Source organism: Chlorocebus sabaeus, chromosome 24 (genome assembly GCF_047675955.1).
Source record: "Chlorocebus sabaeus isolate Y175 chromosome 24, mChlSab1.0.hap1, whole genome shotgun sequence".
In the NCBI taxonomy this organism is placed as follows: domain Eukaryota; kingdom Metazoa; phylum Chordata; class Mammalia; order Primates; family Cercopithecidae; genus Chlorocebus; species Chlorocebus sabaeus.
Window position 1 is genome coordinate 38,214,495 of NC_132927.1, and position 27,003 is coordinate 38,241,497.

The 27,003-nt window shown below is 40.3% G+C and overlaps 1 protein-coding gene and 1 pseudogene across 5 annotated transcripts in view; one reads left to right on the forward strand and one right to left on the reverse strand.

Moving 5' to 3' along the window:
* The window catches only part of SYT16 (synaptotagmin 16), a 309,807-nt gene that overhangs the window by 5,112 nt on the left and 277,692 nt on the right, over positions 1–27,003 (forward strand). The gene's annotated exons all lie outside the window — the stretch shown is intronic.
* Positions 14,116–15,051, reverse strand: LOC103229141 (cytochrome c oxidase subunit 4 isoform 1, mitochondrial-like; annotated as a pseudogene).

Below are 27,003 nucleotides of genomic sequence, written 5' to 3' on the forward strand. Positions count from 1 at the left end.
TGATATCTGCACCTAGATGTCAAATGCTTTAGGAAAAAAGGATATATGCATGTATGTGTGCATTTATATGTATATGTGTATCATATGAGAGAGAAAGCAAATGTGGCCAAAGGTTAGCATTTGGTGAATTTAGGAGTTCCTTGTGCTGTTCTTGCAGCTTTTCTGCAAATTTGGTGGAGAGGGAGTTTATAAATGAAAGCACTGAGATATTAATCTGTATTCTAGGCTTTATGGTCTAGTACTATTGAGTTTACTTTGTGAAATAAATAACGCTGGACTCCTAACTCTGTTGTGAAGTGATAATGTTAACAAAACATTTTATTAGGGAAAATTTCATGTACACAAGAAGAGAGAATAATATAGTGAACCCCCATGTATCCAGGTCACATAGCTTTAATGAGCATTGGCATTTCACCAATCTTGTTGTATTCATCTCCACCTCCACCCCCACTTTTCTGGGAGAGGCATTTTGAAGGAAAATCCAAGACATCATGATAATTCATTGCCCCTCTGTGCATACTTCCCTCCTCATAATCCCCATGCTGTTATCAGACTTCAGTAGCAATTCTGCAATAAGAGATGACAGCAGCCAGGCGCGGTGGCTCACACCTGTAATCCCAGCACTTTGGGAAGCCGAGGCGGGTGGATCACGAGGTCAGGAGTTCGACACCAGCCTGATCAACATGGTGAAACCCCATCTCTACTAAAAATGCAAAAATTACCAGGGCGTGGTGACACACACCTGTAATCCCAGCTACTCGGGAGGCTGGGGCAGGAGAATCACTTGAACCTGGGAGGCGAAGGTTGCAGTGAGCTGAGATTGCCTCACCACACTCCAGCCTGGGTGACAGAGTGAGACTCTGTCTCAAAAAAAAAAAAAAAAAAAAAAAAAAAAAAAAGGTGACAGCATTTAGATATTATTAATGTTATAGATAGCAGAGTTCTGAGGAATGTACTGATTTGACATATATGGGCTGTGCACTTGTTTTAAGTTTGAAAAGCTGACTAAGCCTGGGTAATTATAAACAGTGTAGAAGAAAAGGTCTGTGAAGCTACTTGTTCTTGTTTTGTTTTCTGAACTGCTCCTCCTGTTTTTAAACCAATAATTAAATTCTAGAAGAAAACATAAAGATGGTTATGGTGGCAGTATTCTCAACTGATTTACCCAGTTAATGTTATCCTATTGAAACATTGTAAATCAGCATAAATAATTTCATACTGTTTGTAGAATTCCTATGTTTTTATTTCAGCATGGCATCTTTGAATTGGTAAACCCAGTGAAGCTTTTTCTTGACCAACCTGAGTCTCTAAATGAATGTAAAATTTGGTCAATATGTTTTATAGTAGAAATGGGACAGATATCTTGGGAGGAATAAACCCTCCCTTCTCCTGAGTATAGTATATTTGGATGACATTTGTCCTTTTAGGTCACTAGGATATTATTTAGTCATTATTATTTAGCATTATGAATGATAAGATGCCTATTATGCCATTTAACAATTATCTGTATATTAAGATGATAATCAAACTCACTGACAGTGCTTTGTAGTAGATTAGAAAGGTATCTGAAGTGCATATTACAAAAAACATTTTATGCACAGCTGTCATCCTTCCATTAAGGATTATACATATCTGATTTTAGGTAATTTAAATTTATGGATAGATATCACCCCTTTAGAATGAAATTTTCTTATTGTAAGAATATAATATTCTTCTGGCTTCTAATTGTAGGAATATAATAAGTCATATTCTATAGTTTTACTCACAATGGAGCAAAGATTAAGAGACATAAAATGATTTTACCCGCCCTGCATGAAAATGACCCTGGTTTATACACTTAATTCAAAAGAGCACCATAAACATAATCTACCAATTACAAGTAGGTTTTCAATTGGCTTAGCTCAATAGAAATTGCAAAAGATTGATGAACTGAGTGTGGTATGGTGGAAGAGAGCACAGGCCTGGTTCCAGAGGTGCCTGAGTTGTGAACTCTGACCCTGCCACTCAATGGCTGGGTAACAGGTAAATTGTTTAACTTCTCGGAGGCTTTGGCTTATTCCACTCGGAGGAATTACAAGGAGTAAAAGAGATGGAACAGAGTTGCTGGCACAACATATGCATTAATAAATGTCTGTCCCTTTACCTGCTATAAGATCCTTCCCATGGCATGTACCTCCCCATAGGGTGTACCTCATATTATGAGAACAATCTGACTCTCAGAAACAGGGTGCCTAGTCATTGATTCCATTTTTTGTGTGTGAGGAATATAAAATTAAGATCAAATGATCTGCGTACAAATGTAAGACTAGGGAAGAGAATCTAAAACAAGCACCCAAAGGTGCAGAACTCAGATTTTAAATAGAAGTATTAATCATGTTTTCTTCCCCAATGCTTATTGTTTTGTGCAAGTGTACTTGTACCATGAGCATGTGGGTTTGTGAAACATGCATACACGCAACCTGCAGAAACCTTTGGAGAGTTCACTGATGGGCTCTGAAAAGGGCTACAACAGCTACCTCTTTGATTTAAGAGCTGTTTTCAGCCCTTCTCTGCTGATGTGCATTTGTTGATCTCTCTGGGCTTCGTGGCCTACCCCTCTCAGGAATGACTGATGAATGGCTATAGCACTGGGTGGATATGCTTCAGGGTACCTTTTCAGAGTTTTTTTTTTTTTCTTTTTTCTTTTTTTTTTGAGGTAGAGTCTCTCTCTGTTGCCCAGGTTGGAGTGCAGTGGCACGATCTTGGCTTACTGCAACCTCCGCCTCCTGGGTTCAAATGATTCTCCTGCCTCAGCCTCCTGAGTAGTTGGGATTACAAGTGCCTGCCACCATGCCCAGCTAATTTTTGTATTTTTAGAAGAGACAGGGTTTCAGCCTGTTGGCCAGACTGGTCATGAACTCCTGACCCCAAGTGATCCGCCTGCCTTACTTTTCAGAGTTTAATGCCCTCCTGGCTCTGAAGTTTTATAAAAACCCTTTCAATGATGCTGATAAACCTGAAAAATTTCTGGCTGTTCCATTATTGAGCTTTAAAAAGGCTTAATATTCTAGTAATACCCATACATAAATGACCTTGTGTCCACTGGTCCTGACCTTAGCCATCCAGCCCTTCCTTCTGAGAGTAACCTTTCTTTGTCTCAGATATCTGCTCTGGGATCCTCCCACTGCCCATGTTGACATTCTCTGTCACTCTTGCTTCCCAGCTCTTGCTCTAACTCCTCATATCTGCCAATCTGCTTTTCCCTTTGGTTTTACTATTCTTGGTATTTTGGCTGAGACATACCAGCTCTATTAGTGTCAGGTTTGCAGAGCCCTTACGAGCTGGGCTGCCCTCAACAGCCCTCCCCTTCTTCTCCACAGGAAGAAGGTAGAGGGTGACCCCTCTCCCTTAACCCCTATCATCCTATTTCTTAGAATTTTTAGAAGTTCATTACAATATCTTTCCTAACTAGTCCAAATCAATTGTTAGATTTTAGTGGTGATAATTAGAACCATAGTCATATTTTCTACAGTGTTATTTTTTATACTCCCCTATATTTGTTATCTATTGCTGCATAACAAATTACCACAAAGCTAGTGGCTTAAAAAAATACTTATCTGTCATTCCACAGCTCTGTAGGTCAGGAGTTTGCATCATTGCAATCAAGGTGTCAGCTATGGCTGGGCTCTCATCTGAAGGCTTGAGTGGGGCAGATCCACTACTGAGCTCACGGGCATTGACAGGATTCAGACTCTTGCAGGCTGATGGACTGAGGGCCTCAATTTCTTACTGGCTTTTAGCTAGAGGCTACCCTCAATTCCCTTCTATGTGAACCTCCCAGTATGGCCTCTTGCTTCATCAAAGCCAGCAAGGGAGAAAGTCTCCTAGTAATAGAATCATGCAAGTGACATTCCATCACCTCTGCTGTAGTCTCTTGGTTAGTAGCAAGTCATAGGTTCTTTCTTAACTCAAAAAGAAGGGATTAAACAAGGATGTGAGTACTAGGAGATGGGGATAATCATAAGCCATCTTAGAATCTGTCTGCTATACTCCCCATGAAACTTTTATATCTACTTCTTCAATTAGATTTTTATTTGGAGTATTACATTTCCTCTTTAAGACTTTAGATATCATTGGGATGGTGTACTAGTCAGGGTTCTCCAGAGGGACAAAGCCAATAGGATATATCTATAAAAATGGATTTACTAGGGGCGAATTGGCTAACACGATCACAAAGGTAAAGTCCCATCACAGGTCATCAGCAAGCTGGAGAACCAGAGAAGCCAGTGGCATGGCTCTCAGAGAGCTTGGTAGCATGGCTCAGTCCAATTCCGAAAGCCTCAAAACTGGGGAAGCCAACAGTACAGCTCTCAGTCTGAGGCCAAAAGCCTGAGAGCCTCCAGGAGCTTGCTGGTACAAGTCCAATAATCCAAAAGCTGAAGAACCTGGAGTCTGACATCCAACAGCAAGAGGAGACAGTCCTGCTCTGGGAGGGAGAGAAAGAGCAGAGGTGAATCCCCCATCTTTTCCCGCACCCCTTCTTTGTCCTAGCAGGGCTACCAGTCAGCTGAATATCCACATTGATCTGCTTCTCTTAGGTCACTGACTCCTGCGTCATTCTTCTCTGGAAACACCCTCACAGACACATCCAGAAACACTGCTCACCAGCCATCTAGGCATTCTTCAATCCGGTCAAGTTGACACCTACTAACCACTGCAGGTGGTAAAGCCTGAAATAATCGCCTCGGTCAGAGAAGAAATTGTTCTCTTCTTTCCAACCTGAGAGCTGTTGCACTGTAGAAACCATGGCGCTGGAAGGGTAGTTTTTGGTGTTTGAGCTGCTGTTGGGAAAGTCCATCTGAAGAAGAGGCTGCTGTGGTGAGCTCTGAAGAAGCAGAAGGCAGAATGCTTTGTGAATGTTATGAAAACGTTACAGATTTATAAAAATGAAAACACTCAAATTGTCTCATTTTTGGAAACATTAAGAAGCACAGGAAGTCAGGATGAGACTCTGAAACTTGGGTTGACAGTGGGTAAAGGGCACAGAGTGTGACAAATGAGGAAGAATGATACCAAAGAGCAACTGTTTTCTCATGGGGGAAAATGGACTGTTTCAGGGTACCTTGCCAAGGTGTGAGGCATCATATGGGGATAGGATATTAAAGTTTTAAGGCTCTAATTTTTATTTTTTATTTTATTTATTTCTTTTTTGAGACGGAGTTTCATTTTTGTCGTCCAGGCCGGAGTGTAGTGGTGCGATTTCGGCTCACTGCAACCTCTGCCTCCTGGGTTGGGTTCAAGCGATTCTCCTGCCTCAGCCTCCTGAGTAGCTGGAATTACAGGTGCCTGCTACCATGCCAGCTAATTTTTTGTAGAGACGGGATTTCATGATGTTGGCCAGGCTGGTCTTGAACTCCTGACTTCGTGATCTGTCCACCTCAGCCTCCCAAAGTGCTGGGATTACAGGTGTAAGCCACTGCATCTGGCCTATTTTTTAATTTTTAATTTGTTTTTAAGAGACAGGGGACAGGGTCTTACTCTGTTGCCCAGGTTGGAATGCAGTGTAAAGTTTTAATATGCTTGTGTTGTATACTCTTAATGATTTTATCCACTTTGAACTATTGCTTTGCCCTTACAAAAAGCGTAATAGAGGCTGGTTGTGGTGGCTAATGCCTGTAATCCCAGCATTTTGAGAGGCCGAGGTGGGCGGATTGTTTGAAGCCTGGAGTACGAAATCAGCCTGGCCAACATGGCAAAACCCCGTCTCTACTTAAAAAAAAAAAAAAAAAGAAAAAAAGAAGAAGAAGAATTAGCTAGGTGTGGTGGTGCACACCTGTACCTCCAGTTACTCGGAGGATGAGGCAGGAGAATCGCTAGAGCCTGGGAGGCGATGGTTGCAGTGAGCTGAGATGGCACCACTGTACTCCAGTCTGGGTGACAGAGGGAGACCCTATCTCAAAAAACAAAAAACAAACAGAGTGTGATAGAAATCTAGAAACTGGACAGTGACTGACTGCTTTATGATACTGTTCCGTGCAACAATAAACTGCTGATTGAATTCTTGCTTTAAGATGATTGTCTTAGAGTTTAAAATATGAAACTATTCTCAAGAGTTTGGTTAATGGAAAGTACTGATTTGATTCCATGTCTGTTTCTTGAAACTCTGAACACTATTTCTAATCAACTTAAGGCTATCCCTCTTTATGAACTCAGTTGGATCCTGGAGACAAACATTTTTATTTTATCTGAGAAAATTGGTCTATATAAAATGAATATAGAGAGAAGAGTCTGAACTCACTTTATTAAAAAGGGTTCTTTTCTCCATTGTGGCCCAAGTCACATGCTGTTCTGTTTTCTCTTTGAAATCTTTGTCAACTCTCCCATTCAGAATCTGTCACTCATTTTGTTCATATCTCTCATACACTTTTTCTTTTTTGGCCTTATTCTAGTCTATATTCTCCTCGAAGGAAAGAACTACTTCTGCAGATATTTCCTCAATTTTGTTTTCTATTGAGTATACATAGAGATAGCTTATATATAATAAGCATTTTATTTTATTTTATTTTTTGAGACGGAGTCTTGCTCTGTCTCCCAGGCTGGAGTGCAGTGGCAGGCTCTCGGCTCACTGCAATCTCCACCTCCCAGGTTCATGCCATTCTTCTGCCTCAGCTTCCTGAGTAGCTGGAACTACAGGTGCCCGCCACCACGCCCAGCTAATTTTTTGTATTTTTAGTAGAGACAGGGTTTCACCATGTTAGCCAGGATGGTCTTGATCTCCTGACCTCATGATCCGTCCGCCTCAGCCTCCCAAAGTGCTGGGATTACAGGCGTGAGCCACCACACCTGGTTACAATAAGCATTTTTATGTTTGACAAATTCATTCTGTTTATCTACTGTGAGACTGCCGTTTTTTCCTGCATCCCATCCTTTACTCCAGCAGTTCCCAAAGTGTGAACTCAAGGTAATGGTGGTCCCTAAGACTTTTAGAGGGTCTGCAAGGTCAAAACTACTTTCATAATAATAAGAACGTGTTTGTCTTTTTTCTCTCATTTTATTAAGTGTACACCAAAATTTGCAGAGGGGGCATGAGGAGCTATGACTTCATCACCCAGTGGCTAATCGAACTTGTGCTTGTATATGCTTCTGTTTTTAAATTTTCTCATCTTTTATTTTGAATATGGTAAATATCAGTAAATAAAACAAAAACTAAAGTGCTTTGGGGTCCTGAAAATTTCAAAGTAGAAAAGAGCCCTAAAACCGAAAAAATGAAAAACTGCTTTTACTCTGTCATAGGTTATTCTGGAACAAATCCTCCATTAGCATCTTGAAAAATGAAGTGTGATCCTTGGTCGTTCTTTCACGTTTGAGAGTGGGGCACCAAAATAGCTTGTCAGGGCAGGGTTGTGGGCTGCTTTACTTGCTGTGTCCCTTCAGGGTGATTATTCAGGATTCCATTTCACTGTGGCCCCCAGCTCTTGGTATTTGTAGATGTAGTAAGTCTTCACTTAATGTAATTGATAGTTCTTGGAACCTATGACTTTAAGTGAAACAACATATAACAAAACCAATTTTACCATAGGGTGATTGATATAAACAAGAGTTAAGTTCCTGGCTGGGGCTCTTGCCTGTAATCCCAGCACTTTGGGAGGTAGAGGCAGGTGGATTGCTTGAACCCAGGAGTTTGAGACCAGCCTGGGCCACAGAGTAAGACCTCGTCTCTACAAAAATAATACAAAAATTAGCGTGCTTATAGTCCCAGCTACTTGGGAGGCTGAGGTAGGAGGATGGTTTGAGCCCAGGGACGTTGAGGCTGCAGTGAGCTGAGATCATGCCATTGATTCCAGCCTGGACAACAGAGCAAGACTCTATCTTAATAACAAGAACAACAACAACGAAGTTTCTATGGTGTATTTCTTGTAACAAAACTTCTAAATAAAGACCCCAAGCCCTTTAATATTAAACATAGAAATTAATGTGAGTTATATATACATTTAAGAAAGATTAATAAAAACAAGTAAGATAATTATCTAATTTTTGGTGAATCCGTGAGTAATAGTGGCTTACAGTGTGGTGGGCTAAATCAATGAATTAATTTTGCAGAGTGAAAATTGTCAGGAGTACTTCCTGCTACCCCATAGTTCAAAAAGCAAACAAGGGCTTGCTGAGTGCTTTCATAGTGCATCATTTATTTTTGTGCATTGGTATGGTTATAATATACTTTATGAATTTTTAGTTTATAATAATTTGTTTTTATTTCTTCATTTTTCAACTCACTTATTCCCATTCAGGGTTGTGGGTGGCTGGGCCTGTCCTGGCAGCTCAGGTGCGAGGTTGGAACCAGCCCTGGACAGGACGCCATCCCATTTCAGGGCACTCACACATAGCCACACTCACTGACACTGGGACCATGTGGACATGCCAGTTCACCTCATGTGCACATTTTTGGGATGTGGGAGGAAACTGGGGTACCCAGAGAAAACCTATGCAGACACGGGCAGAACATGCAAACTCCACACAGACAGTGGCTCTGGTCAGGAATAGAGTGTTTTGTTCTCATCAGCGTTATAACGAAACAGCATTATTCAAGAACCTGCTGTATTTTTTCTGGGCCCAGTAATTTTCTTTAGAGATGAAGATTCCAATTTCCTGTCTCTGTCTCTCTCCCTGAAAGTACTGCTGGGCATAAGCCTAGTTGTCATTATTTTGTGAATCCAGGAGGTGAAGGGAGCTGGCAGACTTCCCTTTTATTATCATGGACTCTTCCTGAATATTCCATTTTTGGTATAGAACCTCCTTCTTGCCACGAGGGGTGCCTGGTTTCCAAACCCACAGCCTCTCTGCTTTTATTTCTCCAGAGATTAAACAGAGGTCTGTGTAGACTTGGTATATTAGTCAGCTGGGACTCCCATAACAAAATACCACTGTCTGGGTGGCTTAAACAACACACATGTATTTACTCACGGTTCTAGAGGTTATAAGTTCAAGACTGAGGTGCCAGCAGGGTTGGTGTTTGGTGAGGCCAAACACAACTTATAAATACCCCAACCCCTTTTAATGTTCCTGGCTTGCCGGTGGCACCTTCTTTCTGTGACCTTACCGGGGTGGAGGAGAGAAAGCTCTTGTGTTTTTTCCTCTCCATGTAAGCCCACCAGTCCTATTAAATTAGAGTCCCACCCTTAGGACCTTATTTAATTTGAACTACCTCTTTAAAGGTCACCCTTATGACTTTATTTAATTTGAACTACCTCTTCCTCCTATATCTCCAAATATAGTTGTATTTAGAGATAGTGGAGTCAGGGTTTCAACATATGAATTTTCGGGAACAATTCAATCCATGACACTTAGGAAGGGAATAGTCCTCTGGCTTCATTGTTGGCTACTGGATCTGGTGGAGGCTTGGCTCTCTAAATATCCTTTTCGCCAATTCTCCTGTTTTCAGCCCTATCTCTGTTCCCCACATTCTGAGGGAACAGGCACCTACAATGACAGAACCATTCTGGGATTCTGCTGCATGAATCAGCTAGCCTGTTGTGGCATTTCCCCTGTGTAGGTGCCTTGCAGAGTGAAGAAAGATGGTGAGACGTAGTTTCTAGCTATATCCTTCTCATCTTCCAAATATGTGTTGATCTTTCTCATCTGCTACTGTTTCTCCCTTGCTCTTTTTGTCGATGTTGGTTTTTACCTTAAAATTCTTTTCTCTAAGAAATCTGAGGTGCAGTAATAGAGATAAAAGTGTGTTCAGTCTGCCATTTTACACTGGAAATGAGTCATTGATAGAATAAGCAATGCTATTATTGTTCTAATGTTAATCAAAGGTACATTGCTGGGATTAGACCTATTGGTCACATTTTTTTTTTTTTTAATTTTATTTCCCCTTCTCTACCTTATTTTGGATTATTTACACATTTTTGATATTTTATTTATTGCCATGTTTTGTATGTTTTTAAGTGGAGTAGGAACTACACTGTATATACTGAACTTCTCACTGTCTACTTAGAATCAATATTTCACCACTTCAATGGAATATGTAATTCTTACCACCATATAAGTCCCTTTATCTGCTCCTCTATTTTTTATATATTATATTTCACATTCTCTTATGGGCCAAATTGTATGCACCCCAAATCCATATATTGATGTACTAATCCTCAGGACTTCAGAATGTGACTGTATCTGAAGCTAGGGTTTTTAAATATGTAATTCAGTTAAAATGAAGTTAAAATGAGGTCCTTAGAGCGAGCCCTAATTCAATGTGACTAGTGTCATTATAAGAAGAGGACACTTGGATGCAGACACAGAGAGGATCGTGTGAAGACACAGGAAGAAGATGGCCATCTACAAGCCAAAGAGAGAGGCTCCAGAAGAGACCAACCTTGCTGGCACCTTGCTCTTGGAATTCTGATCTCCAGAAATATGAGAAAATTTTATTGTTTACACCCCACAGTTTGTGGTACTTTGTTGTGGTAGCCCTAGCAAACTAATACACATACTTTTTGCCTTCAAAAGTCAAATATATTTTAAACAATTCATAAGAAGAATGGTTTACTATGTTTATCAAGATATTTATCATCATCGTTGCTCTTCTTTCACTCCTGGTGATCCGGATTTCTCTTAATAATATTTCCCTTCTGTCCAAATAACTTCCTTTAGCAATTCTTTTAGAGTAGGATTGCTGGCAACAAGTTTTCTTAGTGTTCCTTCATCTAAAAATGTCTTCATTTCCCTTTTGTTCTTGAAGGACATTTTCACTGGTATAGAATTCTGACTTGACAGTTGCTTTATTTTAGCACTTGAAAAATGTGCCACTTCCACCCCAACAAAATAATCATAGGATCTGAAAATGTGGTGCAGACTTGGTAGAAATGGAAAAGAAGAAAAGCACATAGAGTTACACAGATTGTTCTGAGTGTAAAGGAGAATTGGATCCTATCTGATACCATAAATGTATAAATCTGAATACACATCTCAGATCGCTATGTGCAGTGACAGTTTGTCCTTTGGCTGAGGGTGAGGACTCTGAGTACTCTCAGACACAGACAATACAGATCCAACTCTTTTTCCTTATTCTCACTTTAAGGCTATTCCTAACAAACCATATGCACAATCAAGGAAATGTTAGGGAAAACACCACCACCAATTGGACCAGGAACAAAACACTGATCATAAAGTCTATGGGCTTAGACAGACGTTTGAAAAAGATAAGAATTGTAATGAAAAAATAAGCCATTATAAACCCAATGCTATTTCGCATTGGAGAATATGTTATATTGGACAAAATAAAGTTTGCTAAAACCTGTTTCCTCATTTTTATGATAATATCTACTATTTAGTGTTGTATTGTATGAATGATATTTTAGTAGAGTTGTTGGCATTCTATTTGACATATATTTAAGTCAATAAATATATGCTAAATATATATTTGACATATATATGATATATAGAATATATATATTATATATGACATATATATTTGACATATATAAATATACAAATATATATTAATCTATTAATATGTCACAAAAGAAAAAGTGCCGCTTCCTTCTGGCCTCTATGATTTTAGATGTGAAATCCATGGTCATTTGAATTATTATCCCACTATCTATACTTTGTCATTTCTATCTGCTTTCAAGATGTTTTTATTGTCTTAAATTTTCAGAAATTTAATGATGATATGTCTGGGTATGGATTTCTTTGGGTTTCTCCTGTTTGAAGTTTAGTCAGGTTTTTCAGTCTCTAGATTTATGTCTTTCCCCAAATTTGGGATATTTTCATAATTTCTTGAAATAGTTTTTCAGTCCTGAATTCTTTCTTTGATCCTTCTGAGATTTTGATGACACAAATGTTAGATTTTTTTGTTATTGTCCCACAGCTCCCTGAGTCTTTGTTCACACCTTCCTCCTAAACTTGTCTCTGTTGTTCAGATTAGACAATTTCTATTGATATACTTTCTTTTCTTTCTTTTTTTTTTTTTTTGAGGCAGAGTCTCACTCTGTCATCCAGGCTGGAGTGCAATGGTGCGATCTTGGCTCACTGCAAACTCCCCTCCCGAGTTCACGCCATTCTCCTGCCTCAGCCTCCTAAGTAGATAGTCCTCTGCCACCACACCTGGCTAATTTTTTGTATTTTTAGTAGAGATGGGGTTTCACCGTGTTAGCCAGGATGGTCTTGATCTCCTGACCTCGTGATCTGCCCAACTTGGCCTCCCAAAGTGCACTGTGAAGAGCCCTGATGACCATGAGCCACTGCGCCTGGCTTTATTGATATATTTTTAAGATCACTGGTCTCTTTCCTCTGTCATCTCCATTCTGCCACTGAGCCCAGCTAGTGAGTTAAAAAAAAAATTAATTTATTGTATCTTTCAGTTCTATTATTTTCAGTTTTGTTCTTTATATCTTGAGTATTTTTCGGAGACCTCTGGTTTTTCCATTTGCTTGAAGAGGGTTCATAATTTCTTGGAGCATTTTTATGATAACTGCTTTAAAATCCTTGTCATAAATTCCAACATTTGTGTCACTTTGATGTTAGTGTCTGTAGATTGTCTTGTCTTTCAGATTTTCCCTGTTCTTGGTATGATGAATAACTTTGATGAGTAACTTTGGATTGTATCCTAGACATTTTGAGTATTACATAATGAGACTCTGGTTTAGAGGCAATCAACCTGCTTGGGCTCAAAACTCATGTCGTATTCACTTTTGTGGGGTGTGGCTTGAATGTCGATTTAGTTTTTATAGCCTTTGCCCTGATCTTCTGATCTGCTCTATATAGTGTGTTATTCGTAGGTGAATTGAAATCTATATGATATTTCTCACCATAGTTCAGTTCCCAAAACTTTACTATGTTGACACCAGTTGATTTCACGCATGGACCATTTAGGGGTATGCACAGGACTTCATACACAGATTTAACAAGATTTCTTTATCCAGTCTCCTCTTCTCCATAATCCTTCCTCACTCTCTAGCTGAGAGGAGGTAGGGCATTGCCTCTTTGCTGAAGAGATGCTTCAGTTAGTAAGTACAGGGTGGTGGGGTGCTTCTCGCTACAGTTCATGTGGGTTCTGTGGTCGCTATGCCATTGAAGAAGGGAAGGGGCACTGCTTCTTTCCTCATCCTGTCTTGGTTTAGGGCAGGAATGGTCAACAGAGCTCCAACTCATTCCAGCGAGGAGGGGAAGGCACGCTACTTTTGCTGTTAGTGCCAGGCAAGGATGGTCATCAGGGCTCTTCACAGTGCCTGGTGGGGATGCAGAGAGATGCAGTTCTTTCATGGTGTTTGTCTAAAATACAATGAGTATATTCAAAAGGGTTCTGTCTTGCAGCACCATCCTCTTCCACATCCTTTGGCTAAGGGGATTGATTCTCAACTGGGGATAATTTTATTCCCCCAGATGACATATGCCAATGTCTAAGACATTTTTGGTTGTCACAACTGGAGGGTTGTCACTGACATCTAGCCAGGGATGCTGCTCAATATCCTATAACACAGAGAACAAGATCCTACAGCAAAGAATTATCCAGCTCCAAATCAACAGTGCCAAAGGTGAGAAACCCTGAGGGAGAGAGCAGACTTTTCTTGGAGCTTTTTGTTTTTTGTACTTATTCCATCTTGTCCAGAAATGGGAGTCCCTTCAACATTTTAATGTATTACTTTTTAGTCCTTTATCATCTATCACTGATGAGAATTATAACTTAGAATTTATTTTTAGATAAATTGTCTTCCTCTGGTTGATTTTAAGAATTTCTCTCTCTCTCTCTTTTTTTTTTTTTTTAAATCTTACATTTAACCATTATGGGTATAGTGTGGATTTGTTTTTATTTAGACATTTTCCGTCTTAATTCTCACTTTCTAATTTTGGAAAATTCTTAGTCATCTCTTTGAGTATTATCTCTCTCTCTCATTCCCTTCTTTCCTTCTTAGACCTCTTTAAACTGCCATATGCTGAAGCATCTCTTTCTGTGTTTCTTATCTGTTAACTATGCATTGATTCATATTCATATTCTTTATTTCTCCTTTCTCCCTTCTCCACACCTTCTTTCTGGTAACTTCTCCAGATTTTTCTTCCACTGCGGTAGTTTTTTTTTTTTCAGGTAAACTGGTCATTAGCAGTGGTACTGTTTGGCATAACAGGTTTCCAGTAAATAAGCATGGAGTTGCATGGTGGTGACAGAGCAAGGCACAGACGCAGGACAGCATCTCTCACTTCTTCCACTCGTTCTTGTCGTAGTCCCATTTGGCTGCAAAGCCCTGCACGGGGTTCACCTCATGTCCAGCACCCTCTTGGTCTGCATGGCCACCCACTATTTGTCAAAGATGTGCGGGATGGGGCCGTACACACAGCGCTTCCCCAAGATGATAATGAACGCCGTGAAGCCAATGAAGAACATGGCAGCGCCAACAACCGTCTTCCACTCGTTCGCACCCCTGTTCATCTCCGCAAAGCTCTCCTTGAACTGAATGCAATACAACTCGACTTTCTCATCCATGGAGAGGTTGCTTCAGGAGGCCTTCTCCTCCTCCTTCAAGTCCTTCTATCTGGCAGACAGGTGCTTGACATCAGGGAAGGGATAGTCACATCGATCCACTTAAGCTGGGAGCGCAGTGTCATCGCTCTTCACATCATTTCCGTGAGCTCGTACAGACGCCGATTTGGAAATTGCTCGCTTGCCAACTAGGCTAAATACCCTGGTAGGCAACATTCTGCCGCTGCTGTCCACCACCACCACCCTTTATGCCGGGTGTCCCGCGACCCCAGTACTTTTTTTTTTTTGAAACGGAGTTTTGCTTTTGTTGCCCAGACTGGAGCACAGAAGCGTGATCTCAGCTTGCTGCAATCCCGGCTCCTGGGTTCAAGTGATTCTCCTGCCTCCCGAGTAGCTGGGATTACAGGCACCTGCCACCATGCCCAGCTAATTTTTTGTGTTTTTAGTAGAGATGGGGTTTCACCATGTTGGCCAGACTGATCTCGAACTCCTGACCTCAGGTGATCAGTCCACCTCGGCCTCCCAAGGTATTAGGATGACAGGCGTGAGCCACTGCGCCCAGCCCAGCCCAGTAGTTTTAACCTAGCAATAGTTTTGTTTTCCACTAATAATAGTTTTTATTTATAAAATTTTATTTGGTTATTTAAAATAAATCTGTCCCTTTGCCAGAGTATCTTATTCCTTCACTATGGTTTCTAAATTATTTTAAACTTGACTGTTTTGTAGTGCATTTGATTCATCTATTGTTTTCACTTCTTAAGGTGTCAATTTTCAGGTCTGCTGATTCACCCTCATGGTGATTCGTTTCCTCATGTGTTCTGTGATATTTAATTGTGCTAGTTCATCTTCAGTGAGTTTCCCATAAGCTTTCAGCTGTAAAATTATTTATTTCAATCTCTGTCTGTAAGGACAGAGATTTTCATGTTGTGTTTACTGGATCCCTAGGAATTTTGGTGGTCCTGGATCACTTTTTATAGTAACAATTCATCTTGGAGTATTAAAAATTGTATGGAGGAAACATTTAGACCCCTCATCCTGTGTAAGCCCAGGATTTCTATTTCTCATGGGTGGTTTTTTTTTTTTTTTTTGAAATGGAGTCTTGTTCTTGTTGTCCAGGCTGGATGGAGTGCAATGGCACGATCTCAGCTCGCTGCCACCTCCACCTTTCAGGTTCAAGCGATTCTCCTGCCTTAGCCTCCTGAGTAGCTGGGATTACAGGTGCCCACCAACATGCCTGGCTAATTTTTGTATTTTTATTTTTATTATTTTATTTTTAATTATTATTATTATTTTTTGAGATGGAGTTTTGCTCTTGTTGCCCAGGTTGGAGTGCGATGGCTCAATCTCGGCTCACCGCAACCTCCGCCTACCAGGTTCAAGCGATTCTCCTGCCTCAGCTTCCTGAGTAGCTGGGATTACCGGCATGAGCCACCATGCCTGGCTAATTTTGTATTTTTAGTAGAGACGGGGTTTCTCCACGTTGGTCAGGCTGGTCTCGAACTCCTGATCTCATGTGATGCGCCTGCCTCGGCCTCCTGAAGTGCTGGGATTATAGGCATGAGCCACTGCGCCCAGCCAATTTTTGTATTTTTAGTAGAGACAGGGTTTCGCCATGTTGGCCAGGCTGGTCTCAAACTCCTGACCTTGTGATCTGCCCACCTCAGCCTCCCAAAGTGCTGGGATTACAGGCATTAGCCACTGTGCCCAGCAGTGGCTTTTTTTTTTTAATATTTAAATTTTAAACTCAAGGACCAGGGCACTTAGCAACTTCCTCTCTCTCTCCTTGGGCTAGCGAGCAGGCTGTGTACAGTTTCCTTTTTACTTATAGGACTGTTCTTTGGTCTGCATGGCATTATTCCTGCAGAGAGGTGGAGGTGGAGCTTCCAATCCTCTTCTTTTTCCCTGTGGAGTCCCATAGCCTCGAAGTCTGAAACTAAAATTCCAGTGGATTGCTGAAGCTCTGGCTTTGATTTTTTAAATTTTGGAATCTGGTAGATACTTGTCCTTTGGAAGTAAATTTTGCTTATTGGTTATATTTTATTCAGAATTTCCATGTGTTTTTAGTGGGAAGGATACATCCATATCCGCTCTGTATACTACATGGTCAGATGTCCTGATTTACTTTTTTTTTTTTTTTTTTTGAGACAGAGTCTCGCACTGTCACCCAGGCTGGAGTTCAGTGGTGCGATCTTGGCTCATTGTAACCTCTGCTTCCCAGGTTCAAGTGATTCTCCTGCCTCAGCCTTCCAACTAGCTGGGCTTACAGATGCCCGCCACTGTGCCTGGCTAATTTTTTGTATTTTTAGTAGAGACAAGGTTCCACCATGTTAGCTAGGCTGGTCTCAAACTCTTGGTCTCGTGATCTGCCTGCCTTGGCCTCTCAAAGTGCTGGGATTACAGGTGTGAGCCACCGTGCCTGGCTATTTTTTTTTTTTATTTTTCTGAGACAGAGTCTTGCTCTTGCTGCCCAGGCTGGAGTGCAGTGGTGCAATCTCGGCTCACTGCAACCTCCGCCTCCTGAGTTCAAGTGATTCTCCTGCCTCATTCTCCCGAGTAACTGGGATTACAGGTGTGCGCCACCATGCCTGGCTAATTTTGTATTTTTAGTAGAGACGGGGTTTCACCATGTTGTCCCGGTTGGTCTTGAACTCCTGACCTCAAGTGATCTGCCTGCCTTGGCCTCCCGAAGTGTTGGGATTACAAACGTGAGCCACTGCACCCAGCCCTGATTCACATTTGATATACAAGATCACCTATCCATCTATCCAGTTGTACTGGTATATAAATACTGCTTGGTGCTTTGTGTTGTTCTCTCTTGAAATTATTCATTAAACACATTGCTGTATTCCAATTACCTATTGTTTGAAAAAGATGTGTGTTGATATATGATGGTATATAGCATAGCATTCCCATAAAACCAGGCATGTGTTTGGAAATATTTCTGTTTCCAAAGCACTTGTTTTAGTTTCATTAAGGCCTTAAAGAAACTTACCTTTTTATAAATCCTGATCTTTTATACCCATTAAGAGAAATTGTTGCATTATTTGCTGTGATAAGACATTTTCAAGGAAGAAGGCAGTGTGTGCTGATTTATAACTTCAAGAACGGCAAAAAACAGTTAATAGACTGCTACTTTGAGCAGCACTGACTAGTGGAGTAAATGTGTATAAGGACCTGCCTTTTCACTAAATTGTACATTGTAAATGTTGTCTCATGAAAGGTGAATTTTTTTTTTTTGAGACAGAGTCTCACACTGTCACCCAGGCTGGAGTGCAATGGCACGATCTCAGCTCACTGCAACCTCCTCCTCCTGGGTTCAAGTGATTCTCCTGCCTCCCGAGTAGCTGGGATTACTGGCACCTGCCACCATGCCCAGTTAATTTTTTGTATTTTTAGTAGAGACGCGGTTTCACTATGTTGGCCAGGCTGGTCTCAAACTCCTGACCTTGTGATCCGCCCACCTCAGCTTCCCAAAGCGCTGGGATTATAGGCATGAGCCACCACGCCCGGCCAGGTGATTTTTTTTATGGTTGATTTTATCAATACCCTTTTAATGTCCATTTAGGGATTTTTAAAAGATCAAAAAGTACTGCCAGAATATTCCTGAATTTATCTTTTTACACTGTTTACTTCTCCTGGGTGTAGAACTGCTGAGTCAAAGGATGTACTCATTTAATATTTTGATGTTGCCAAATTTCCCTACAGAAAGAAATTTTCCTTCCGTACAGAAGGAAAATCAAAGTATACAATTTATACTTTGATCAGCAGCACGTGGATAACAAAATCAAACACAACTTTTCTACAAAAATACATTTTAAACTACAGATAATGGAACAAAAATTTTCCTATCTGGCTCACAGAAACTTTTCCTGTCTTTCTTAACTTACAAGTCCCAGGTGAGTAAGACCCACTCTTGTTGGCCTAGAACGGTGGTTTACAAAGTATGGTTACTGGACTGGTAGTGTTACCATCACCGGGAACTTGTTAGAAATTTAATTAATCAGAACTTATGTCAGACCCACTGATTGAGAAACCCGGTGGAGCGCAGCAATCAGTGGTTTGATTAGCGCCCCAGGTGATTCTGGTACTTGCTAAAGTTTGGAAACCACTGGGCTAGGAGCAGCTTATCTTTATATAACCCAGAGGTCAGCTCAAGTCTTTACTCCCATATCCTTCACACAAATTATAGAATTTGAATTCCTGGGGGTTGATTTCTCATGGTCCCTTCCACCTCTTTGTGCCTGCCTCTGCGTGTCTTGATCGCTCTACTTTTCTGCGTGTCTTGATCACTCTACTTTACTGCCGGTGGCTGCTCTTGTGTCTGCATTGCAATGACCCAGATGGGCAAAGGAAAAGGAATCCATTTTCCTTAATTCACACAAACGTCAGCAGTCCATTCACTTGAAAGGCATTTGAATATGTAGAAAACCAGTGGATGGTTTGGAGGGATAGGAGAAGTTTCTATCTTGGTAACATAAACAGTTTAAAATTGAGTATTAAATGTGCGCCTTCTGAAATCCTGTAGCCATTCTCCTACATTCCTTCCCCAGTCCCTCATTTTCCTCTCTGCTGCACCTCCCATTGGTTTGCTTTTTTTTTCTAGAGTGATTTACTAATCTATTTGTTTCCTTGTCTTCTGTTGTAATAACCAGGATTTCTATTGCAGACGGTACAACCTACTCAACTACTTTAAGAAAAAAGAGTCTCAACTATAGAGTTGTATGACAGATGACAGAATTGATGAGAGGGCCGGGGAAACAAACTTGTTAGCCATTCAGTCATAGGTATCCTTTACATCCATTTATTTATGCCTATCTTAATTTCTTTCATTAGGATTTTCTAAACTTCTATGAATAAATTTTTTGTGGCCTTAAATTAATATCGTTAGGTTTTTATTTTCTGTTATGATTTCATGCTAATTTTCTGATTGCTCTGCAGATTTTCCAATCTCTCCTACCTCCCCTGCAGACAGTACACTAACCCCTACTGATAGGAGGAGCAAGGAAAGTGATTTGAAGATAATAAGGCCACTCCCCCATGACTGAGGCAGTTGAGCCTGCATTTGATGAGTTTGACATTGAGCTTGTCTTTCTTCCTGTTTGAAGACAGGACTTTGAGATTGAGGGGATTTCGAATGATACTTCTGTTCAGTGGTCACTGTGTGCTAGTAAGCAGGGCCAGGCCTCCTCATTGGTGTTGATCCTAACAGATTTCCATGATTCTCCACTGAGTGTGAGAGGCTGAATTTTTTTTTTTTTTTTTTTTTTTTTTTTTTTTTTTTTTTTTTTTTTTAAAGACAGGATCTTGCCCTGTTGACCAGGTTGGAGTGCAGTGGTGCTATCTCGGTTCACTGCAACCTCTGTCTCCTGGGCTCAAGTGATCCTTCCACCTCAGCCTCCCTAAGTAGCTGGGACTACAGGCGTGGGCCACCTTGCCTAGCTAATTTTTTGTATTTTCAGTAGAGACAGGGTTTTGCTACGTTGGCCAGGCTGGTCTCGAACTCCTGGCTTCAAGTGATCCTCCCACCTCAGCCTCCCGAGTAGCTGGGATTACAGGCGTGAGCTGCTGTGCAGCTGAGGCTGATTTTGGAAAGCTGGAGAATTGGCATCTGAAAGCTGCTAAGGCCTCATGGAGGCTCTTGGAGGGTCTGCCTCTAGAAGACGAGTACATTAATAATATGAGAATCTACAACTCAGTGGAAAAGTCCTCTAGATACAGGCTTTCCAACTATTCTATATTGCCTGTCTCCTGGGTTCTCTCTGAATTCAGGAACAGCCACACATTGGATGATATGCTTCTGGCGTGCAGAGTCACCCTGCCACCTTGTGGCCATGTTTGAGAACTGTACTTCCCCCAGATGTCGGCTTCTTTCCTATGTCTCAGTATCCAGCAAAGCTGAAATTGGTCACCCTGGATTGCTTCTGCCTTTAGCTTTTCGAACTAATAGGATTTGAAGAGATACATCACAGCATACACCAAAAGAAGACTTTCTAATAGCTTTAAACAGAAATATATATGCAAGAAACTTCGTTGCCCCTGTAGTGACATCTTGACATATTAGATAATGTGTGTTCAAAGCAAGAATGGGTCAATGTTATGTCCCAAAGCCGTTTCAGGGCTGCTCTGAGAGATCCTGTACTTTTCCTGGGAATCGGAGTGAGCATTATGTAGTAGACATTAATTTTAGAGCACAATTATCTTTTAGATCACATTCCTTTATTTTTCTATATTGAATTAACTGCCTGACTGGTGGGAAAATTAAATCTCGATCATTACTGATACCCTTTCCCACTCCATAGGATAATATAAGAATCCCAGGCTGATACAGTGCCGTAAATTTGGGCCCAGTCCACTCCCCACGGTTGGCTCGGTCATGACCACTGCACATTCCGATATGCTGCTGCTGAAGACATGATCCCCAGCAACTAGGCTGTCAGAGGACCCTCCCAGCTCTTCACCCACTGACCACCCTGAGAGACAATGCACCATGTCCATCTACTCTTGGCTTTCTGGAAGAGCTCCCCCAGCTCCCACCTTCCCAGGCACAGGTGGGAATGAGGCCTGTGTTTCTGACAGAACACAATCCCTTAAACTCATTCCTTTCCTGTTCTGGAGAGTATTTCTGTCCTTTCCCTTTTGGCAGAGGCTTTCTTTCACAAAGAAAGTCTGGATGTGAACTTTTGTAAGTACCTTGAAACTTCAATTTATTACGCTGAAATTCACAAAATTTTTAAAAATGGAGTGTGACTCTTGCCAAGGACTCAAAAACTCCAAACATAAAGTTGTCTATGTTATTGGAAGGGAGAAGGGAAAAATGCTGATAGGAGCAATAGCAGCAGGAAGAAAGTACAAATTAATATCTCAATAAATCATCATGCTCCATTGTGTCTGATGTAGGCAACAGGCCTAAGGCTTCTGCAGGGCAAAATCGTCTCTTTACTCGGGCCAACCCTAGCAGTTGAAAGGGTGTTTATTGAGGGTGTTTCCCCCCCTCCCCGTAGTCTAAGCACTGTGCTGGGTTCTTGCAAAATGAAGATGACCTCACAGCCACAATTACGGAATGGTAATCAAGTACTAAGTGCTAGGAGAGGAACACAGCTGGAGTTCTGTGGGAGTGCTAAAAGAAGTTGCTGTAGTCTAAATGTGCCCTCCAAAATTCATGTGTTGGAAACGTAATCCCCAATGCAACATTATTGAGATGTGGGGCCAAAGGGAGGTGTTTAGGTCACAGGGCTCTGCTCTCATCAATGGATTAATGCCACTATAAAAACAACTCTTGGGAGTGGATTCATGCTCTGCTGCTCTTCTGCCATGTGAGGACACAGCAAGAAGGCCCTCACCAGATGCTGGTAACTTGATCTTGGACTTTTCAGCCTCCAGCACTGTGAGAAATAAATTTCCATTCTCTGTAAACTACCCAGTCTGTAGTATTTTGTTATAGCAGCACAAAATGGACTAACACAGAAGTGATGATAATTGCAGGAGGAGTTATATGTAAGTCAGGAGATAACCTATATGAGATGATATTTGAGCTGTGCTTGGAACCATGAGAAAGCATCTGCTTGGTGGGAAAAGAGTGAGGTACAGTACATTCAGGCAGTGAGAACTGCGCCAGCACAAGTGTGGTGTAACAAATGTACATGGCTGATTCTGGGAATGCTCTGTGGCTGAGTGTGGTGCACATTTTGGGATTATCTGAGGCAATGAGTAAATGTGAGCTGAGTTGGAGCTCAATTACAGAGGACCTCATGTGATATGCCAACAAAATTTTAACTTATTTTTTAGGCTAGCAAATCACCATCCATTTTCTGTTGCCTTATATTCCCACACGTTTACTTAGGGAAATGTGCCAGTCCCTCAGGGCTAACTGTATTTCTGTGTTTTTTTTCTCCTGATGAAGAAACTGTCATTAACCTGGGAACATTGTGGAGGGGAAAGCAGGAGGGAGAAGGGAAAGAGGAGGGGAGGGGAGCAGAAGAGGAAGAAGGGACAGGGAGAGGAGAAGGAGAGATGAGTTACTAATTATTGGACTACATCAAGCAAGAGGTATTCAGGGACTGAACTCAGACAATTCACGGGGAACGTATGGATATAAGACATTTTGGAGACGGAATCAGGACTCATATGTCATAGATTACATGTAGGGAATAAGGGAGAAAATAAAAGATTATAGAGTTTTTCAAGTTTAGACAACTGGTTGGATGAAAATCACATTGAGACAGAAAGTAAGAGAAGCAGCAGATTTTGAGGCCAAGATAATGAGTCATGTGCGGCCACATTTAAGAGCCTGTGGGACTTCTGGATAGTGAGACAAGGTGTGCTATTGGAAATATGAGCCTAGAGCTTGGGAGAGAAGTTGATGGTTTTAGTTGTGGGAGACATCAGTGAAGAGAGTTTAGGGAAGCCCCAAGAATGGGTGAGATCACCCAGGGAGAGTGAGTAGAGTAAGGAGAAACATTCAGGCCAAAGCTGCAGGGATATAAATGTTGATGAGTAGGAGGTTAACGAAAGTATTACCAATGAGACCAGGAAAGAATACGATTTTATTTCTCTTTCTTTCTTTCTTTCTTTCTTTCTTTCTTTCTTTCTTTCTTTCTTTCTTTCTTTCTTTCTTTCTTTCTTTCTTTCTTTCTTTCTTTCCTCTTTCCTTTTTCTTTATTATTCATTTATTTTTATTAGGAAGACAGTTTTAATGTCATAAAGTAAAAGGGTAAGGAGTGAACAAAGATCTTTAAAACAGCAGTGACAAGGTGGCTGGTGGCTTCCAGGTTAGTGTTAGCTAAGCAGCATAAAGGCAGCCGAGGTAGCTGCATCCTGGTAATTAGGAATAAAGGGAGATGAAGAGGTAGAGCTCATAAATACAGGCTATTCCATCAAGAAATTTGTAGGAGAAAATAAGGAGATGAGAGAGCAGTTTAGTATCCCAATAAAATATCTTATTTTAGAAGGGAAGACTGGAGTATATTTATAGGCTCAGAGGGAAAAGCCAATGGAAGGGGAGAGATGGAGGTGTGAGAAGGAAGAAATAGTCAATGGAACAGTCACCCAAGTGAGGAGAAGGCAATGGGATTAAGTTAAACCTGTGGTTCTTTGTCATTTGGAACCAGTTCTGGGGACTAGTGACCAATTTGGCTTACTTGAGGACCTACTGAAGTGGGGTAGAAATCCCCTAAGATTTCCCTGGGCCAAAAGTTAGCCAGAATAGGAAGCAACCTAAGGTCTTCTAGGGTTATCTGGAAATAGCAGTTTGGCCTCCCAGCGGCATTGAAATGCTTTTGGAGAGAGCCACATTATTCAAGTTCAAAAAAGAAAAATCACAGAACATTCATTCTTAGCAGACATTGTATGGGGATACATTTATAGCTATGTTCCAGGGTTTTGTTTCATGTCACAGAAAATGCTTGGCAGCTTCCCAGCTAACTGAATCTGGTTACAGGAAAAAGGAATGATTTTATCCTGTATCACTGCTTTCATATTCATTAGCATGTAATTAGAAGCAATGGAGGTTTTCTTAGATTAGCAGTTTTCATTTAAAAGGTTTTAAAAAAAATAATAGCTAAGTCTGTTTAATTTGAAATTCTTTAATTTTAATTGATGATTTTAGATTCAGGGAGTATATGTGACTGTTACATGGGTATTACATGTGAAATGGTAGGGGTTGGGCTTCTCGTCTACCCATCACCCAAATATTGGACATTGTACTCAGCATGTAATTTTTCAGTCCTCCCCTTTGTGGAGTCCCCAGACTTTATATGATAGCTTTGTTTTTCTCCATCTTTATGTTCATGTGTGCCATTTGGTTAGCTCCCACTTATAAGTGAGAACATGCAATATTTGATTTTTTTGCTTTTGTATTAGTTCTTTTAAGATAATGGCCTCCAGTTCCATCCACGTTGCTGCAAAGGACATGATTTCATTCTTTTTTATGGCTTCATAGTATTCCATGGTGTATCTATGCCACATTTTCTTTATCCAATCAACTGTTGGTGGACATTTAGGTTGGTTCCATGACTATGCTATTGTAAGTAGTGCTGCAATAAACATATGAGTGCAGGTGTCTTTTGTTTTTATTTTAAAATCTGTTGTAGGCTTTAAAAATTAAATTTTAACTTGTGCAGGTACCTAGTAGGTGTATATATTTGTGGGGTACATTAGAGGTTTCAATACAGCCATGCAATGTGTAATAATCACATCATGTAAAATGAGGGATCTATACCATCAAACATTTATCCTTTATGTTGTAAACAATCCAATTATACTCTTTTAGTTATTTAAAAATGTACAATTATTATTAACTGTAGTTACCCTGTTGTGCTAGCAAATACTAGGACTTATTCATGCTTTCTACTTTTTTTGTACCCATTAACCATCCCCACTTCATCCTCCTGCCACTCTTCTCAGCCTCTGATAGCCACCCTTCTACTCTCTATGTCCATGATTTCGGTTGTTTTTGAATTTTATGTTCCACAAATAAGTGAGAGCATGCAATGTTTGTCTTTCTGTGCCTGGTTTATTTCACATAGCATAATGACCCCCAGTTCCGTCCATGTTTTTGCAGATGACAGGATCTCATTCTTTTTTATGGCTGAATAGTACTCTTGTGTATAAGTACCATATTTTCTTTTTCCATGCATCTGTGACGGACACTTAGGTTGTTTCCAAATTGTGGATGGTATGAACAGTGCTGCTACAAAAATGGGAGTGTAGATTTCACTTTGATATACTGATATCTTTTTTTAAGGTATATACCCAGCAGTGGGATTGCTAGATCGTATGGTAGCTCCATTTTTAGTTTTTTTGTGGAACCTCCCAACTGTTCTTCGTAGTTATTGAACTAATTTACATTCCCAGTCAACAGTGTTCCCTTTGCTCCACATCCTTGCCAGCATTTGTTATTCCCTGTCTTTTGGATATAAGCCATTTTAACTGGAATGAGATGATATCTTACTGTAGTTTTGATCTGCATTTCTCTGATGATCAGTGATGTTGCACTCCTTTTCATAGGGTTATTTCTTAACTTCGTTGATTGTTTCCTTTGCTGTGCAGAAGTTTTTTAACTTGATGCAATCCCATTTATCCATTTTTGCTTTGGTTGCCAGTGCCTGTGCGGTATTACTCAATACATTTTTGCCCAGAACAATGTCCTGAAATGTTTCCCTGATGTTTTCTTGTAGTAGTTTCATAGTTTGAGGGTTTAGATTTAAGTCTTTAATCCATTTTGATTAGATTTTTGTAAAAGGCAGGAGATAGGGATCTAGTTTCATTCTTCTGCATATGGATAGCCAGTTCTCCCACCACCGTTTATTGAAGAGACTATCTTTTCCTCAGTGTATGCTCTTGGCACCTTTGTCCAAAATGAGTTCACAATAAGTGTGTGGATTTGTTTCTGGGTTCTCTATTCTGTTCCATTGGCGTCTGCTCTTATGCCAGTAGCATGGTGTTTTGGTTAGTACAGCTATGTAGTATAATTTGAAGTCAGATAATGGGATTCCTCCAGGTTTGCTCTTTTTGCTTAGCATCATTTTGGCTATTCTGGGTCTTTTGTGGTTCCATATAAATTTTAGGGTTTTTTTTTTCTATATATGTGAAGAATGTCATTGGTATTTTGATAGGGATTGCACTGAATTTGTAGATTGCTTTGGGTAGTATGAACATTTTAACAAAATTTATTTTTCCAATCCATGAATATGAAATATCTTTCCATTTTTTGATGTCTTCTTCAATTTAGTTCATTAGTGTTTTGTAGTTTTCATTATATAGATCTTTTCCTTCTTTAATTCCTGGATATTTAATTTTATGTGTCGCTGTTATAAATGGTATTACTTTTTGGATTTTTTAGGTTTACTGTTCTCATGTAGAAATGCTACTGATTTTTGTATGTTGATTTTGTATCCTCCAACTTTATAGAATTTATCAGTTCTAATAGTTTTTTTTTGGTGGAATCTTAAGTTTTCCAAATATAATATCATATCATCCACAAATAAGGATACTTTGATTTCTTCCTTTCCAATTTGAATGCCCTTTATTTCTTTCTCTTGTCTGATTGCTCTAGCTAGGACTTCCAGTATTATGTCAAATAACAGTGGTGAAAGTGGGCATTCTTGTTGTGTTCCAAAGCACAGGAAAGGCTTTAAGTTTTTCCTCATTTAGTATGATACTAGCTATGGGTCTGTTATATATGGCTTTTATTGTGTTGAGGTATGTTCCACTATACCCATTTTTTTAAGAGTTTTTATCAGAAAGGGATGTCGAATTTTATTAAATGCTTTTTCAGCATCAGTTGAAATGATCATATAGTTTTTGTCTGTCCTTCTGTTGATATGATGTACCACACTGACTGATTTGCAGATTGTTGAACCATCCTTGCATCCCAGGAATAAATCCCAATGATTATGATGAATGATCTTTTTAATGTATTGTTGAATTCAGTTTGCTAGTATTTTGTTAAGGATTTTTCCATCAATATTCATCAGCGATATTGGGCTACAGTTTTCTGTTTTTGATGTGTCTTTGTCTGGTTTTGGTATCAGGGTAATTCTGGCCTTATA